This window comes from Delphinapterus leucas, chromosome 19 (assembly GCF_059928025.1).
Source record: "Delphinapterus leucas isolate spDelLeu-1000000601 "Yukka" chromosome 19, BTC_Dleu_Yukka2, whole genome shotgun sequence".
Classification (NCBI taxonomy): domain Eukaryota; kingdom Metazoa; phylum Chordata; class Mammalia; order Artiodactyla; family Monodontidae; genus Delphinapterus; species Delphinapterus leucas.
Genome location: NC_143147.1, coordinates 54,957,865 through 54,971,162, shown reverse-complemented (window position 1 = coordinate 54,971,162; position 13,298 = coordinate 54,957,865). Strand labels below are relative to the sequence as shown.

The 13,298-nt window shown below is 51.3% G+C and overlaps 1 protein-coding gene and 1 pseudogene across 3 annotated transcripts in view; one reads left to right on the top strand and one right to left on the bottom strand.

The window, feature by feature from the left end:
- Positions 1-13,298, bottom strand: part of MRC2 (mannose receptor C-type 2) — a 54,989-nt gene that overhangs the window by 25,925 nt on the left and 15,766 nt on the right. Inside the window, exon 1 of one of the 3 annotated variants that reach the window (XM_089901383.1) lies at positions 11,837-12,452. The exons of the other annotated variants lie outside the window; for them this stretch is intronic. The gene's annotated coding sequence lies outside the window, so the exon portion shown is untranslated. Of the gene's footprint in view, positions 1-11,836; positions 12,453-13,298 lie in introns of those variants that run through there. 3 annotated transcript variants of the gene reach the window in all.
- Positions 8,528-9,904, top strand: LOC111182927 (ubiquitin carboxyl-terminal hydrolase isozyme L5 pseudogene; annotated as a pseudogene).

Sequence of the window (13,298 nt, the reverse complement as noted above, 5' to 3'; positions counted from 1 at the left end):
CAAACCACTGTATTTTATATTTTGTCCTTAGTTGATAAGGACTCTTGGCCAGAGAATTAGACTAATACAAGCTAACCTGCCATTTCCAGAACCAGAGCTCATGATCTGACGTGGTTTTGTTTATTTTCTGTCTCCCCTCTTGTTCAGAAGCTTCCAAGGACTTCATCTTCACACTATATTCCCCAGTACCTATAACTCTGCCCAACACACGGTAATACTTAATAACGAATGAATGAATGAATTTCATGCCTAAATAACAATCACAACCAACCCGTCTAACTTTCTGCTCCTTGTCCCGGCTGCCAAATTCATTTTCCTAAAACAGAGCGCCCACATCTCCTGTCGCTGCGTGTTTGAAACTCCACGGTGGGAAGGCCAGTGGGGAGGGACACTGGTCACTCTATTCTCTGACACACCAGGATGGGGGTCCTCTCGGGGCAAGACACGGGTGACTTCTTAAAGGACCAACGAGGGCGACTGCCACAGCTAATCCTCCCCCGCTGCCCTCACCCCAACCCTCCCTTCCGGCCCCCCTCCAGGAACCATGAACTGGCCCAGGACTTGATCCAGGCCTGTCTGAGCGTTTGATTGGATCGGGCATTTGATTCTCAGAAACTCCACTCCAGCGAGGAGAGTCAGTAATAACAGAAAGTGGCCCTTGGCAGGGGGTAGGGAGAGGGCGTGGGACCGGAAAAGTAGTGCTTGCTTTTATAGGCGCTCTTGGAGATGGGGCTGGACATGCAGCTCAAAACGTCACAGGAGCCCACAGCAGCCCAGGGGGACAGTATCTCCCCTTCCTCCCTGACCAGAAAACCCACGCATGGTCTACATCAAGCCGTAACAAATGGCAAATGCAGGGTCTGAAAGAGGCCCATGGGGTCGGGAGGCGCCACCTTCTCACCTCTCGGCAGATGAGGAAACTGAGGCCCAGAGAGCAGGATGCCCAATCGCAGTACCTTTCAAGGCCTCCGTTTCCTCCTCTGTCACATGGATCACTGCTGCAAGTCCCCTCCTCACTCAGCTGTCCTAGGTTCTGGGTTCAAATCCACATATCTACCTGGAGCGCCTGCTATGTGCACGGTATGTCCCAGGCAACGCGGGGAACACGAGGAAACACACAGCACCATCCTAGTTAGAGAACAGGGGGTTTGGACGCAGCAGGACATGAGGGCAAACGAGCCCTTCAAGTCCAGGTGTCTGGGGGTGGCGGAGAGAGCTGAGTCTTCAGAGTCTGAAGTCACTGAGGATCCGCAGGAGGCAGAAGGTGAGGAATGCGGGTCACAGAAGTGCCTTGGCGGCAGCAAATGAGAAAAGAATAAGGAATTTGGGAGCGGCGGGGAGGCTGAGGGCAATTCTCAGCGGTGGAACCCAGGGGCTTTGCTAAGCAGGGGGCTGCGGGGCTCTAGGGAGAGCATTTTCCGCTCAGAGTCGAGGGGCGGGAGGAAGGAAGCTGTTTCTCCAGGGGCCAATGGAAGCAGAGATGAAGCCCAGCCTTGGCCGAGCTGGAAATGCTCAGGCGAGAGGGAAGGGAACCAGGCATTTTGAGAACTGCCTCTGTGTGCTTTGCATCCACGGTCTCCGCGGGCACACAGGAAGCGGCAGAGGGAGCTCAAAGCGCGGAGGCCTGATGCCCCCCACCTCCCAAGAAGGTCCCCTCCAGCCTCACCCAGCCCCCTAGCCTCACTCCACTCACTTGGGGAGCCTCAGGTGGCAATGCAGGGAGTGGGAGTGGCCCCCACTAGGACCTCGGTAGGGTCCTCAGCAAGGACAAAGATGACCCCTTGTATCTGGATGGCAACCACACCGACACCGCAACACCAGGCACCCAGTTGTGGGCCACAATGCACTTGTTCAGGGAGTGAATGAATGAATGAGGCCAGGGAGGGAACTGTGCATCGAAAACCAACTGCACGTCATTCATTCATTTGTTCAACAAATATTCCCTGAGATTCTCACAGGTGGCAGGCAGGGTGCCAGGCACAGAGGGTGTAAGGATGAGCCACCCAGATACAACCCAGCCCCTGTCACCATACAGGCTGGCGGGAGCCAGGCTCTGCGTGGAACATACGGAGACGATAACGGAATCCCTGACCTCGTGGAGCTGCCCATAGTCTCTGGTCTTTGTTTTTGTCTACCTAGCAAACTTCCCACCCTCTTCCCCTTATTATTTATAAAGTATTTTCCTGCATCTCTAGCTATGTGAGTGGGCACGAGGCTCACTACTGGCCAATAATCATGTCCATCCCCCTGGCTACAGTGATTGGCACTTAAACAGGGCTGATCAGAGTCCTCTCCTGGAGCCCTGACGTCTCCTCTCTCTGTTCACGTGGCTAAACTGGGGCTGCCAACGGCCACGTTTCCACCATGAGGAAAAGATCTTTCTGTTGTAAGCAAGGAAGAAGATAATAAGGAAAGAGACGCAGAGCTGAGAGATGGAAGGAGAGGAAGTGAGTCCTTGTGGTGCAGAATGTCCAGCCCCAGCCCCAGCCCCTGGGGTCCTGCGGCTCTTCCTCCGCACTGTGCATCACTCAGGATCATTTGCAGCCACATCCCTTTCTCTTTTTTGCTGAGCTGGTTTGCGTCGCGCTTTTGTCCTTGTAACCAAAGAATCCTGATAAACACACGACCCTAGGTCCATGGACCAGTCTGGAACATTGGTCCATGCTCCTTACTCCCCTGGAGGCATTGTTCCAGAGTCCCCTCTGACCGTCAGACCAATGATGAGCTTCTTGGGCCAGTGGCTGCCTCTGGGCCACGTCAGAGGAGGTGCTTGGAGGCTGGACCCACCGCATCCTCTCCATCACGTCTCCAGCTGCTTCCCCAGAGACTTTCTCATTCATGACAATGACAAGCATTTACAAAACACTGAACTAGATACTATAGGGAAATTAAGGATGTGGCTTCTGCCCTCAAGATGTTTACAGCGAAGCTGGAGATGCAGAACTCACAAAGCAATCCATGAAAAAGTTACAAGCAACACATCAACAAGTGTGCAAAACAGTCAGATCTAATTTATACCACATGGTTGGGGGTAAATGGATAGAAATGGATTTCCCAGGTAACTGAAGGAATCTTTCTGGTGTGGAGTCCATACTTCCTTGCTTCTCAGACATCCAGGGCATCACCCTGGAAATTTATTCCCGTGCTCAGAGGTAACTGGGTTTTAAAGATATCTGCCCTACACTGAGTAACCCCACCTCCTCCCTCCAGGTTGAGGGTCACTGTGGCCTCCTTTCCTTTCCCGTCTGCTGTAAGGTACACACAATGTGCTGGTCCTGAGGCTGAGTGCAGAGGCTCACAACTGTCTGTTTCTCAGCAGCAAACCTCTCAGCTGTCCCTGCAGCTTCCAGGACTCAGCCCAGCAGCAGAGGCAGCCAGAGGTCTGACCTCCGATGAGACGGCTGTTCCCCATCACAAGCTGAAGACATCACGCTGAAGGAAGCGGAGGGGAAGTTCACTCGAGCACAGTGCCTGGCACACAGCAGGCTCTCCACAAATATCTACTGAACGAGGGACACGTCAAACAAAACCCTGAAAGGCGCAAGCAGAGACAAGGACACGGAGGGTGTTCCAAGTTCGGGGAATGGCAGAATCAAAGACTGGGGACCCAGCGAACAGCCTGGCTCAGCTCCTAGAGAGCTGGGGACCAGGGACCAGCTGGCGAGCCTGGGGGGAGCTGACCATATTTGGTCCCAGAGGGCGCAGCAGGGCGGCCTCCAGCCGCTGAGTCTCTCCCCGCACCACCCGCCCCCAACCCCGCCCGTCTCCCCCTTTGGCACCCCTCCCCAGGCCACGCAGAGGCCAGGGGTCATCCCAGGGAGAGCCACAGGCCGCCCGCAGGGCTGCCAGCCAAAAGGAGCAGCTGTTTTCAATGAGTCACTTGGCCCTGAGGCCAGGCCTGGAAATGTCCGAGTCAGCAGAAGCGGCCGGCTCCGCCCTGCAGAGGGGCCAACCCTGGGGACCAGGCATCCTACCCTGCGCCACCCTCTGCTAGAGGCTGTGTCCATGTCCCTGCACGCACACTGGACCTGGGGGGGGGGCGGCAGGGCATTCCTTCCATGGAGGGCAGGGGAGTCACACGCCTTCGAGGCCCAATACTCTGCCCAACCGTGCAGCATCCCCACCAAAATCCTGAGCTAGTCTGGGCTCCCCCTCTACCGTCCACCCTCCAGGCTCTTCCTACTCTCCGGCCTCCTCCCCAGCAGCCCTTCCACTCCAGCCAGGCCAAACTGCTGGTCCATTACAGAGCATGGGACAAAACCGAACACACACAGCCCCAAGGGGGCTCCGCGGCTGTCCCACGCACGCTTGTGTGCAGTGTCTCTCTCAATCTCTCCAGCAGCGGTCAACCTCCTCTAGAGACGCTCTTCTCCCCCCTTAAAATGTCTGTGTTGCACGATGTGACATGCTGTGTCCTAAGATGTTAAAGCAAACTCTGGCAGAGAATGGGTTAAGAGATGGGCTTGTCACCTAATACATGCAAGAGGATGGTGTGAAGGGGGGATGGGAATTCCGGTAAATTCCGAAAGGCAGCTTTCTCCCTCCCATGGCTCTGCCTGGGTCCCCCAGGTGGTGCCGGCTGAGGGGAGCTGGCCCCTGGGGCTCTCGGAGACGCAAATCCTCACCCGCCCTGACCTTCCCCCCGTGGCGATTTAAGAGTGTTTGATCTCATGCCCTGCTGTCTTTTGTCTTCTCAGACTAAAGCATCACGATATTTTCGACCTGTCCTTTCCCAGGCCCCATCTTGTACGAAGGCTAGGAAGGGCGGGGGATGCCGAGCCCCATATCGCCTCTAACCTCTGGGGGGACCCGGCACCCCTCTGCTCACGGGCAGCTCCCGCAGCCTCGCTCCCCTGCCTGGTCCCCACGTCTCTTTCTCTACTGGAGCATCCCAAGGGCGGGCCCACCTTGACCCCATCCTCCCTCACGCCCGTCTCCAGGACCCGAGGTGCTGGGCCCAGCCCGTCCTCGGAGTTGCGGGTCTTCGTGGCCGCTGCGCCCCCCACCTAGGCCGTGCGCCCTCCTTCCGCGATGCGCCCCCATCTCCGCGGCGCGGCGCGGCCCGGAGCCTTTGGGCGCAGACCCCTCCCCCAGCCCCGCCGCGGCCACGAGGTCCGCCAGGCTCCCCAGCCCAGCTCTGCGAACCCCAGGTCGGCGGCCTCCGGCGCCGTCTGCTAGCCCGCAGCCAAAATAAACAGCCCAAAGCCACTTCCTTCCCCGGGGGGCAACTTTCACAACAACGGCCGGCTCCGGTCGTGGCAGGAAGTGGCCTTCTGGGCCAGGACAATCCAACCTCACTGACCAGCCAGCGAAGGGCAGGATCCAGGACCCGCGGCTGGGGCCGGGCCCAGTTCTGCATTCGACCCTGGAAGGGAGCGCGCGTGGGTGGGGGCGTAGCCGTCCCGGCGCAGAAATCACGCGCCCGCCGCCCGCGCCGGCCTCCGCGGAGCCACACTTGTTTCACTTATCCGTGGGAGTCGTCAGCAGATTATTTCATAAAAGCACGGATAGGAGAGCCCCAGCCCCAGCGCTGCATTAGATGCTTCATACCTCTGATTTAGGATGAGTAAATGAATGAGTGAAAGGATTTATAATAAAGGAGACACCGGGACAAACTGAGAGAGAGCAACTTTTAAAAAATTTAGTTTGGGGAATTCCCTGGCGGCCCAGTGGTTAGGCCTCCTCGCTTTCACTGCGGGGGCGGGGGGAGGGTTGGTTCAACTGGCCAAACAAAAACAAATTTAGCTTTGCCAAAGTGGCTGCAGAAGTGGGGGGGGGTAACTTAAAGCTAAAATACTAGAAGCCCCCCCCGCCCCCCTACTGCTTACTGCAGAGTCAACAGAAAGGAAGAAAAAAATCTCCTTTAGGCCTTTCTGTATTTTCCACAGTGAAGATTTTTTTCAAACAAAGAAAGAGAAACGTGTGGGGAATTAAACTAAAATCTAATGATTTGTTTGTGAGAAACTGAGGTTTCAAATATAAACCATTGGATTCGCAAGAACTATTTTATGAACAATTTTTCGTTTTTCTTTTGGCTGCGTTGGGTCTTCGTTGCTGCACGCGGGCTTTCTCTAGTTGCGGCGAGTGGGCTTCTCACTGCGGTGGCTTCTCTTGTTGTGGAGCACGGGCTCTAGGTGCGTGGGCTTCAGTAGTTGTGGCTCGCGGGCTCTAGAACACAGGCTCAGTAGTTGTGGCGCACGAGCTTAGTTGCTCTGCGGCATGTGGGACCAGGGCTCGAACCCGTGTCCCCTGCATTGGCAGGCAGATTCTTAGCCACTGCGCCACCAGGGAAGCCCAACAATTTCTAACTAACAGTCTTTCACATAACATAGAAAAAAGGGTAGGATCCCTCCCCCCCCCATTCACACAACACAATGAGTTCCTCATTGGCTAAGTGCCCCTTGAGGGCTCAGGTTCTATCCTCCGCCTCTCCATGTCCCCAGCGTTTGCCTGCCATAGTCTGGACTCACAAATGTCGAATGACAGAATGAGTATGAACTGGAGGGTCTTAGAATTCATCTTGTCAGTCCTTTAGAATTTGGAAACCGAAACACAGAAAGGTTAAGTGACTTGTCCAAGGACATTCAAACAGCTGGAACCATGACCTTTCCATTAGGACTAAACCTTATTCAAGTCCTGAACAGCATCACACCAGTATCTGCTTATATAAGTTGACCATATCATTTATTGTCTCATGTTGAGAATGAGAAGGGGAGTTACTAATAATTACAGCGCTACAACATGCTTGAGCCAGGGCTGTCCCAGGCAAACTAGGACATACGGTCACCCTGCACTTATGGAAAGAGACCACAAATAATGATACAAGTTAATGTTTACCATACACTTGGCTAGGTACCCGGCACCGGCTTCCCAGGCTTTCTCGTTAATCCTCACAGCAATGCTCAGAAATAGGTAAAATTCCTATCTCCATTTGACAGATAAGGAAACAGGTATTAAATAACTGAGAGATCAATTCTCTTGATAACACAGTTAATAAGGGGCAGAGCAGAGATGGGAGACCAGGAAGACTGGTCAGTTCCCAACAACTATTCCAGGTACTTGAAACTGATAACCCACAGGCAAGGTGCATTTGGCCGTCACGGTATGTGAAAGAAAAGTGAGCGAGCATTGAAAACTGGAGAGATTTCACATAAAAAACTGCATTTCCAGCTCTCTCAGAAACATTGGGAGGCCTGACAATGCTGAGCCAGTGTGCCTGTAAGGCGCCAGTCACAGTTTCTGGGTGGAGCTGCCCACCTGAGAGGGGTGCTCACCGGTTTGCCACAGTCCCTACCCACCCCTTTTGCACACCCCCCACTCCAACACTGAAGTGGAAGGAGAATGGCCATATGTTATCATGTTGGCACTACTGTTTTTATCAGAGTGCAGAAACATTCTTCAATATCCTGGTCTCTATTAAGAATGACCAGAGGGTTGCGCCTATTTCAAAACCGAAAAAAAAAGTGTGTTGGGGGTCCCCTCTAAATTAGGCTCCACTGCCCAGCAACCATAATGTCCCTGTGACTCGCTGCATTCCTTTCTCGAGACGTGTCTGAAACATAGTACGATTCTGAGAACTCCTGACACGATTCACCACAAGCTTTTGCTCCACTCGCTGGCGGTTCCGTGACCTTCTGATGTGGCAACATTCAAGGACTTGTTTGGCTCTTGAAGCAAGGCATGGATGGCACTCTTTTTAAAGTTGTGATGAGAAAAACAACTCCTTGGAGTTGCTGCCTCGGCACTTTACCGTATGACAAACCTGCTCACACCCAGAGTCTGGACATTTAGATAAGGGTCTGAGTTTGTGATTCCCACCCGAAGTTCCTGCTTTGCTTTTTTGGGGGCACCTTTTAAAATAACCACTTAAGAGCTGAGCCCTTGGAGCTTCCCTGGTGACGCAGTGGTTGAGAGTCCGCCTGCCGATGCAGCGGACACGGGTTCGTGCCCCGGTCTAGGAAGATCCCACATGCCGCGGAGCGGCTGGGCCCGTGAGCCATGGCCGCTGAGCCTGCGCGTCCGGAGCCTGTGCTCCGCAACGGGAGAGGCCACAACAGTGAGAGGCCCGTGTACTGCAAAAAAAAAAAAAAAAAAAAAAAAAGTTGACCCCTTGAAAAATTAGTGACGGAGTAGGCGGGGGGAATGTGTGTGGTTGACGAGCCAGTGCGGGTGTGCCGATCTCAGTGGCCGGTGGCGGATGGAGCGGTGGGGGAGAGGGCACGATGGGCAATGCTGGGGAGAGGGCACGATGGGCAATGCCAGAGAGTGGCGCTGTGTGGAAAGTGACCCCGGGTCTTCACCGAGCTCATTAAAGCATTCAGTTGCTGAGGAGCCCAAGCAGAAGAAATAGGGAGTTTAGAGCCTGAGAATTTTGATAAATCCGGTTCATGGGTTGCTTTTTCTTTTTTTAATTTTATTTTTATTATTTATTTTTGGCTGCGTTGAGTCTTCGTTGCTGTGCACGGGCTTTCTCTAGTTGGGGCAAGCGGGGGCTACTCTTCGTTGTGGTGCGCAGGCTTCTCACTGCGGTGGCTTCTCTTGTTGCAGAGCACGGGCTCCAGGCACACGGGCTCAGTAGATGCGGCATGTGGGCTCAGTAGTTGTGGCTCACGGGCTCTAGAGCGCAGGCTCAGTAGTTGTGGTGCACGGGCTTAGTTGCTCCACAGCATGTGGGATCTTCCGGGACCAGGGCTCGAACCTGTGCCCTGCATTGGCAGGCGGATTCTTAACCACTGCGCCACCAGGGAAGCCCTGATTTTTCTTTTCAAGTTGCAGCCAGAAGAAGAAACAGCAGGCTCTGGGGCTCAGGACCCCAGACTTGACATGATATTTTTTGCCAAGCGGGTAATTAATAATGCTTGTGCTACTCGAGCCATAGTAAGTGTGTTACTGAACTGTACCCATCAAGATGTCCATTTAGGAGAGATATTATCAGGGTTTAAAGAATTTTCACAAAGTTTTGATGCAGCTGTGAAAGGTTTGGCACTGAGTAATTCGGATGTGATTCGACAAGTACACAACAGTTTAGCCAGACAGCAGATGTTTGAATTTGATGCATAGACATCAGAAAAAGAAGATGCTTTTCACTTTGTCAGTTATGTTCCTAGTAATGTAAGACTGTATGAATTAGATGGATTAAGAGAAGGACCCACTGATTTAGGTGTATGTCATCAAGATGACTGGATCAGCGCAGTGAGGCCAGTCATAGAAAAAAGGATACACAAGTACAGTGAAGGTGAAATTCAATTTAACTTAATGGCCATTGTGTCTGACAGAAAAATGATATATGAACAGAAGATAGAAGAATTACAAAGACAACTTGCTGAGGAGGAACCCATGGATACAGATCAGGGTAATAACATGTTAAGTGCTATTCAGTCAGAGGCTGCCAGAAATCAGATGCTTATTGAAGAAGTACAGAAATTAAAAAGATATAAGATTGAAAATATCAGAAGGAAGCATAATTATCTGCCATTCAGTATGGAATTCTTAAAGACTTTAGCAGAACACCAGCAGTTAATACCACTAGTAGAAAAGGCAAAAGAAAAACAGAATGCAAAGAAAGCACAGGAAACCAAATGAAGAAGATGCTTTGGGATGTGTACACATTTCTGCTTCTGCACTTATTTTCGAGGAAACCATTAAGTATAAAGGACTTTGAGCAACAACCTAATTGACTCAGTGCACGTGTGACAACAGTCCCAGCTGGTCTCACCTTCAGGGCGTGGATTCATAGCCTCCCCCGCCTGCATCATGTGCGTGTGGCACATATTAAATAAAAGTGGTCAGAAAAAAAAGAAAAGTTACTGACCTCTGCCCCAGCCACCCGGGAAGCACTAGGTGCCTGCTACCCTGCTCTCTCTGTCCTGCCCGCTGACGACCTGGGACTGAGGGCTGCCCTCCCCCTGGCCCATTGTGCCACCAACCCCCCCGCCCCTCACCCTGTTTCTGGGATGTGTAAGTAACAAATTGTTACTTTTACTTCCTCTCTGTTGGTTTACTGAAATTGTCCCTTCATCCAAAACAATCCCAGGGTTTTCACTTCCCCAAAGTGGGAGCTCGGATGCCGAGGAAGTACCCGCCGACCCCAATCCATGTAGGTGGCTTGTGCCTCCTCTAACCTGCATAATCTTCTTCTTCTTTTTTTTTTAATTAATTAATTTATTTATTTTTGGGTCTTCGTTGCTGCGCATGGGCTTTTCTTTAGTTGCGGCAAGCGGGGTCTACTCTTCATTGTAGTGCGCTTCTCTTGTTGCAAGCATGGACTCTAGGCACACAGGCTTCAGTAGTTGTGGCACACAGGCTCAGTAGTTGTGGTACACAGGCTCAGTAGTTGTGGCTCATGGGCTTAGTTGCTCCGCGGCATGTGGGATCTTCCCAGACCAGGGCTCGAACCCGTGTCCCCTGCATTGGCAGGCGAATTCTTAACCACTGCGCCACCAGGGAAGTCCTAACCTGCATATTCTTAATTGAACACACCAGCTCTAGCTTCTCAACACAAAAGTTAAATGAACTTAGAATCTTTTTTGCTTGGGAAACTTAAGGATCTCCCTAAGACTATATGCCAAAGATTAAACACTTGCTGACTTCTGCAACGACAAACCAATGGGACCTTCCTTACCCACACCTTCTTTGGAAGCACGGTGGAGGGCTTAGGAGGGTGACTCTGGAATCTGGACCCACCCAGGTACAAATCTCTTCTTGGGCCCTGGGGCCAGCTGCCTCACTTCTGCAAGCCTCACTTTGGGGAAGACACCAATATGACCAATCTCATGAGTTTCTGGGAAGATTAAGGAAGAAAATGCTTAAAGATGCTTTGTACCTTTAGCATTTGGTAATGGAAGGCCATTATTTTTTGTTTGTTTGTTTTAAATATTTATTCATTTTGGCTGCGTCGGGTCTTAGTTACGGCACGCGGGATCTTTCGTTGCAACGTGGGCTTCTCTCTAGTTGTGGTGCACGGGCTCCAGAGTGCGTGGGCTCTGTAGTTGTGGCACCTGGGCTCTCTTAGTTGCCCCGTGGCATGTGGGATCTTAGTTCCCCGACCAGAGATTGAACCCACGTGCCCTGCAATGGAAGGCAGATTCTTAACCACTGGACCACCAGGGGAGTCCCCATTATTGTTTTTTAACATTGAAGAGCCTCTGCCCGGATCAGGGCTGTGAGCTCAAGAGTCTGTTTCACAGCAGAGAGCCTGGGAACCAGGCGTAACAGATGCTGCAATCCGGATAAGAGGAAATGATAAGAGTAAATAAAGCCAAGGACTTGAGTGTTTAAGCTGCTCTTCAGAAGAATTAAAAGAAAAATAAATCCACGGTCCAGATGCAGAGTCCTCCTGCAATTCCCATGGGTGGGTCCCTGGCAACTATCATTTGTTTCTAACTTCTGAGCTTTTGGACCCTCCTTAGGTGCACCTGGAAGGGAGATGCAAGAAGAGGCCATGGACAGTGTGACAGGGGAAAGGGGGGTACTTCTGGGGAGGTCAGGGCAGCATGGGGTATGCTGCTCTCCCCGCCACATTCTGGTTCTGCAGAAATCAAGTCCAAGGGCAGTTGTAAAGGGAAAATGAGGTCACGAAACAACGCAGCTGGAAGGGAGTGTGGAAGGAGGTGGCAAGGGCCCACTCTGCTTGGGGTGGCAGATGCTGGGGCAGGAGGAGGTGGACAGAGTCTGCGTGGGCCCCTCGCTGGGACTCAGGCAGTCGCATGGCAGTGGGGCTCCAAGAATGGGAGGAGGCAAGGGTTGGAGCAGCGCAGGCTGAGAATCTAGTCTAGGAGTTCAGGTTCTGATTCTGCCATTACAATGTAAATGACCTTAGGGTATTCGGTTTTCTTACCTGTGAACCGAATTCAAAAATACCCTTGCCTTGGGCTTCCCTGGTGGCGCAGTGGTTGAGAGTCAGCCTGCCGATGCAGGGGACACGGGTTCGTGCTCCGGTCCGGGAAGATCCCACATGCCGCGGAGCGGCTGGGCCCGTGAGCCATGGCCGCTGAGCCTGCGTGCGTGTCCGGAGCCTGTGCCCCGCAACGGGAGAGACCACAACAGTGAGAGGCCCGCATACCGCAAAAAAACAAACAAACAAACAAAACAACCCTCCCTGCCTCTCCACAGCTTCCTGGGGAGATCTACAGGGAGAGTTCTATGGGGATGTTGACATGATTCTTTTAGGGTCTCTCTCCCCCATTAAATGGTTCCTTCAGAGCAGAAGCATGTCTCATCCATTTATCTCCCCAGTTCAGGGCATACAACAGGTGCTCAATACATGTGTGTTTTGAAATTTGTTAAAATTTGCCTTATAGCACAATATGGTCAGTTTAAAAAATGTTCCAAGTGTGCTTGAAAATAATTTGTAATCTAAAGTTTTGGAGCATAGTGACTATATATCTGCTTGTTGAATCAAATTTGCTGCTCACGTTATTTAAGTTTTTTTTTTTTTTTTTGCTGTACGCGGGCCTCTCACTGTTGTGGCCTCTCCCGTTGCGGAGCACAGGCTCCGGACGCGCAGGCTCAGCGGCCATGGCTCACGGGCCCAGCCGCTCCGCGGCATGTGTGATCTTCCCGGACCAGGGCACGAACCCGTGTCCCCTGCACCGGCAGGCTGACTCTCAACCACTGTGCCACCAGGGAAGCCCTTATTTAAGTTTTTTATATCCTTACTAATTTTTTTTTGGGGGGGGTCTACTGGTTCTGAAAGAGGTATCCTCTATCAGTGAATGATAGCAGTATGTTAAATCTCCTATTATGATAGTGAATTTGTCTATTTTTTCCTCGTAGCTCTGTTGCTCTATATAATTTGAAGTTAAGTGCATACAAAATTTAAAACTTCCTGGTAAATTGTACTTGTTGATATGAAGTGCCCTTGTTTATTTCTAGTAACGCTTTTGCTTTCAAGTCTACTGTATCTGTTATTATACAATTTCCTTTTGGTTTATATTTGCACAGTATATCTTTTCCAATTCTCTTACTTTCAAATTTTTTGTACCATTATGTTTTATTTTTTTAATAAATTGTTAAAAATTAATTAATTAATTTAAAAAAATAACTGAAAAAGTTAGAAAAAGAAAACTAAGAAGCAAATTCAGTGGAATGCATAATAGGCTCCTTGGGAGAATGCTTTAGGTCTCAGTTCATTTCTTCATAAGATGAACGTTCCCACCAAAAGCATCAGAGTAAATAAACATCATGCCTCATCATTGCTTTCCACGTTCATACAGCACGCATGTAGGTATAATGCTGGTTAATGCAAAAAAATCACAATATTCAATGACTTTGAATAAGAAGTGGAGGAAGCAAACATT